The following is a 6000-nucleotide window of genomic DNA, read 5'->3' on the forward strand; positions in this document are numbered from 1 at the left end:
ACACAACATTTAACTGATCAAAGAGCTTTTTCCCCCCAAACGGTGTCACATGCATTCCTGAAACACACTAAGCAGCATTACAGGAAGCCAGAAGTCTTTAGAGTACATTCACCTGCTACCCTTAGGTATAATATAGTACCCCCCTCTATCTCACAACCCCCAGCTCCACTCTCCATTTCTCTGCCTAATTGCCAAAGATTCATGGTGAATGTTGGTGTGACCCCATAGTTACGTCCCGGGTGAAAATTGTGAAAAGTGATGCACTCTGCCACGGTTCAGAGAGGTGTTAAGAGCGTGTTATATCCTTTTCCAAAGACTCGCCTCAGCTGCTGCAGCCTCAACAGGCTTCATTAAGTTTTTATATTAAGGAGATGATACATGAGATGTGGACAAACTCTTAATAACCTTTTGCTGAGACAGATCCGAGATGTGAATTAGTGCCCCTGTGCATCAGCTGCAGTCAAAATATTTTGTATCCATAGCTCTTTCATATTACAGTAATGCAGTTCATTTGGAAAACACACTCTGATTTAAGTGTGTTTTCCAAATGAACTGCATTACTGTAGAACGAAAGAGCTATGCATGCAAAATATTACAAGATTACTTACAAGACTATTATAAAGAGGGATCGCAAAAAATGATATAAACATTCAATGACATAGGACTTTGAAAGTTTTCTCAAGTGCATTATAATTTGAGTTTGTAGGGTTTGCAATCATTTTCTAGTGGTTATGATGACAGTGGTTATGTAATATGTCACACTTTCTAACCTTCTTGAAATTTCACCGGGGTATATGAAGGTGTGTGGCACAAGCCCCCCCCTTCAGCTTACTCAATAGTACATAATTTCTAAAAGTAATATTGTCACACCTATTTTCCTTTTCCTTATTAAACAGAGAAATACAACTCTACACCTTTTGGATGAAACTTTCTCATTTTAAGACTGTGAAAGCTTAATTGCCTTGTTAACTCGTCATAAAACACGCTTCATTCAAACTTGACAGAAACAAAATTAAAACTCACCCAAACAGTCTTGGTTAATTTTCGTAATCTAGTTAGTGAGTCCACTGTTCCAACAATCATCAGCTCTGGTTTGGTCAAATAAATAGTTTTTTTTTTTAAGTTAGATGTGAAAAACATGCCGTTATTCCCCAGAGTCTCTCTCTGCCGGCTTTTTACAGTCTTGTAACTTATCCCTCCTCCACTAGGTGTTGCGGTGTCTTCAGCTGAACTGCCAGTTCCACCAGTAGAGACTGGAGACTGAGCTCTGGTGGTGCATGCTGTGCACTACATATAATGAGCTTAATAGAAAGAGGAGTACCTGTATTTATGACAGAATTAAAAAAACATGCCTTCGTGATTTCTAAATACCCTGGTATACCATCATGCAGTGAAACTGCCCAAGCATATTGTACAGGCACTTGGAGTGATACTGTATCTGTCATTGCACACAACTGTATGTGTGCACAGCTACGGCAACAAGGGTAGGCCAAAGTTAATCCAGGATCTGACTGCTTGTCTTTCTAGTCCACTGGGATCCTTTTTAGCGACGTCTGCATGTTCTGAAATCTCAGCAATTAACTTGATGTATACACTGTTATTGTTTCCATTAGAAAATGAGGCCCAAACAATGAAAAATAGACCCAGGCTGTCATTTAACCTTGTAGTAACGTAATTACAACAACTGCCTCAAAGGTGAATCATAATTAGGTTGCATGCCAGTAAGCAGTATTTGTTACTGATAAAAAGGTGTGGCAATCAGCACTTTGATGTGTGAGCATTCAGGGTGTAATGTGACAACCGGCACAAAATCTGAAACAGTTAGATCATCTGTGCTTAAACTGCAGGCGCATCAGTCCAAAAACTGCTAAATTATTCAATACCTCAAGGAGTACAGTGTTAAAAATCAAGAACTGCACTGAGAAAGAACAACAGCCTCCACTAGTTGAGACAAGTCATCGGGGATAATAAAGATACTGTATAAAGCATATAGGGGGGTTGACAAATACTTAATTAGTATGAGACATCATATGACCCACTTTGTAGCAGCATTAGCATGCCTAGTAACATCAAAGTTAAAGTTGTTTTTCATGGGTGGGTATGTTATTTCATCAACTCCCTGTAGATTTTATTTAAAATTATATAGAAGCTATATTTAACTGGGGAATTCTTGATGGAAATGGTAGTATTATTAGTGCTGATAATAATTAGGATTTTGTAAATACTTAACAGATTTGTAAAAATGTCATCACATTTAATAATTTTTCATATGTAACATGTTTATTTCCATGGCCCAAAGTTGTTTTACTAAAACAATTAATAATACTAATATACCAAGGATGATTTTGATCACACCTTGCCCTCTTTTTTTATTAAAAACAATTGCAGTTGAGAAGAAATGACATTCACAGACCCAAATACGTTTTGTGCCAAAACCATTCACTACATGTGAATCAAGCCATCTATTGTCCTAACCCCGATTATCTTTGCTGATAACCTTGTTCAGAAAAAGAGACACATGGCAAGACAGAGAGAGCGAGAGAGGGAGAGACCGTGTGTTGCCAGGCCATTGTATTCCAATCATGGCTGTATCTGATTCATATCGCAGCTGCCCCCCCCTCCATCAGTGAATAGATGGGGAAGGTAGGTTGCCTGGTCAACAACCTCTTTATTCCTTGAACCGTTCAGATCTGAAACACAGTAGGAGATGCGAAAAGCAGAATGAGTCAGAGACATTATGCCCCACATTTTCTTCCAAGGCATAATATAAATAAAATGCATTTATGAAGCACTTTTAAAATCATCATATATTGCAGTAAAATGGCAAAGATGAAGATACCAGTATTAAAGTATTAAAATTAAACTGAAATAGTTTCATTTTAAAAAATAATAAATGAAAAAAGTACTACAGAAAATAAGGAATTTAGCAACACTTGAAGAACAAATAGACCAATGTGTTGTAGTTCACTTCCCTTACTTGACTAATTTAGCATGTAATTTATACTAAACTAAATACCATATACAAAAACCAATGCAAAGCAATTGCATACAAGAAAAAAAAACTATTTACAACCAATATGAAATCTACTGGTGCTGTTATTGCTGTCTTTTTACAACCTCTTAAATGTTTAAGTCAGTTGTGAGCATATAAGGCATTTCTCCTCAGTTATTTCAGTGCATGTCTGTAGTGGGCTGCATATCTGTAGTGGGTTTTAGAGCAAGGTCACTGCACATTTACTGCTACCATAGTAATGAATCATGCTGAAAAACTGCATTAACTGTGCGCAAATCTGATTGTTAGATATAGCCTTCTATATATATATAACCTTCTACTGTTGGATTCAACTGTATAGCTTTATGGGGTGTGGTTTATGGTGATAAAGCTTTTGATGTTTTAAGTGTCAATGCAGGAGTCCCGCAAGGTTTGGTTTTAGTTCCACTTCTGTTTTAATTACATTGCCTCATCAATCACCAGTGCAAATAAACATTTTTGCAGATGGTACTTTACTGATATGTGAGTCCCTGTGAGTTGAGTTTTTAAAGTTACTACCCAAATTAAGTCATGTAGAGCTTTCTAACACTTGTATTAAATCTCTCTGGAACTAAATATATTCCAAGGATGAGGGAATGACTACTGCCTCTGTCTGTAAATAAATGGAGTAAAAATACCAAGCAAAATCAGCCAAAGGTTCAAAAGTTTAACTGAATACATTCCAAGAGAAATCCGCACTGGAAATATTTAAAAGATGCTTTAAAATGTGTCTTTAAGAGTTCAGATAGCTTCTTCTGTATAAAGTACAGCACAAACCCGCTTATCTTTCTCAGGAGTGCTGGGTGTCAAGTTTATACCTCATTTATCAATACCTTATTAAATCATGGAATGAGTAATGAATTAAAGAATCGTCCCATTTTTTAAATTGAAAATATTATGTCCAGATATTGCGGGTTTTGTTTGAATTTCCACAAAATAGAAATGTACCTAATGTAAACTTGATAAAGTTTGCTCAGAATATTTGCGTCCAGCCTAACTCTTTACAATTTATGCTTTGATGCAAATAACCAGTTATATCGGAGCAGCTCTACATCATAGTATGACCTATGTTTTTGTAGTCGTCGTACCTTTTTGGGTCAAGCGTCCAGTAGATGATGGCCTCACAAATACTGCATTTCTGTGCATTTGTGATGTCATGTCAAACCGCACAACCAATACAGTGTGATAACTCTATAACCAAACCTGTTGCCAAGACATGCCTGTCAATACTGGATGATTCTGCAAAACCCTGCAATTACATCAAATGACAATTATGTTAAACGTTCCACTTTCTGAAATATCTGCACAGTCATGGCAATGACATGGTATGGTTCAAATTAGGGAAAGATTGTGGTTATTGTAAATAAGCCAAAGTTTGGTTAAGGTTAGGTAGCTAAAAAGTTTAATTTCGGAAATTATTGTGGTTATGGTTAGGGTAAGATGAATGTGCATCTCTTTAAAAGGGTGCAAACTGTAGTCTCCTGCCTCAAACTCAGCCACACCACACATCTGTCCACCAATTTAACCTCCACACCCTTGTTACTAAAGCTCCGCTCCTGCTGGAAATCAGCTCCAGCTTTGATTGACACTGATCGGCAGTGTTGGGAATACAAGACCGGGGTGGACGCTATTCCCACCAGATCTGTGTGCGGTCCGGCTCCGCTCCGTCACGGCAGACGGAGCAAATAGATTACACTTTAGTCTATGTGTTGATTTCCTCTGACTTCGCAGCGTTGCGGATCTACTCCGTCTCAGCTCCAGCTGTCTGGTGGCTTGCGGATCAGATACGCAAGCCTCCTATTTTTGCCGGGCGCCGGATCACTCCACACAAGTTCAGCCAAATTTAAAACAGAACAGACAGGAAATCAGACAGCGATACAACATTAAAACATCTGCTTAATTTTCAGAATAAAGCACGCCATGTTTACGTCTAATTGTATTTCACTTAACTACATCAACAAAACTTCACAATAAGCAGATCCAGGCCTGTATTCATCAGGTCAGAGGTTTTCAGAGGTCAGTACTGGCAACACGGACGAGGAGAAGCTAATTTGGGAGGTGGAATACCAACCACCACAACCATAGAGAGGAAATGGCGTGGAACAACTTATTGGGAGTTATGGGAGTGAATTGACTTTACTATGGTGAATCCATGGAGAGAATGGAGTTATTACTTCTTCTTCTGTTACTGCGGGAACTCCTTGGTCTCGTCACTTCAGCTGATCCGGCAGTGCTGCGCCATGCCGGACTCAAAACGCAACTGGTTGCTGCAGAGCCCTAGCGCAACGCACATGGAAGCAGTGGAAATCCTGGGTAATGCTCACCCCTTTTCCAGTGCGGTGCAAAGACACTCTGACACAAAATGCCGTCTATCTCTGTCCAAGTAGCACTTTAACATTGTTCAAAATTAGTGTGCACCAAGTTTGAAAGAGAGACTAAATAATTAACAGATAGAAGTAAGCATTGTAACATTTTCACTGGCTACCACACTACTTTCTACTGTTTCCTATTCCTGTTTACTGCCGTGTTTGTGACGTCCAATGTGCAACACCAGAAAACAACGTGCGACATACTTGTCTACCAGCAATGAGAAAGGAGTCTAGTCTGTCTTTATCTATTCCTGCATTTCAAAAACCTGCACATACTCAATATGCATGTGCTAATTTTAGTGGAAAAAGGGTGTTAAAGAGCACACAACTTTCTGTATTTCAGTAGTTACTTGACTAACCAGGTGAGGACCAACGGGGCCATTTACACAGCAACGGTTCTTGCATGAAATGTTAAACTTTTGTTGCAGTTTGGCCTTTTGTTCACATGACAAAACACATTTTTAACATTTTTTCAAAACCCAATGTGCAGATCCTCCAAGAGCGGTTATGTCACTGCCACACTTTGCGCACTTTGGTATTCTTCTATGGTGTCATTACAAAGTAACACCACCGATTACTGGCCTGGCATGCATACTACAG

Source organism: Plectropomus leopardus, chromosome 12, assembly GCF_008729295.1.
Source record: "Plectropomus leopardus isolate mb chromosome 12, YSFRI_Pleo_2.0, whole genome shotgun sequence".
Lineage (NCBI taxonomy): Eukaryota > Metazoa > Chordata > Actinopteri > Perciformes > Serranidae > Plectropomus > Plectropomus leopardus.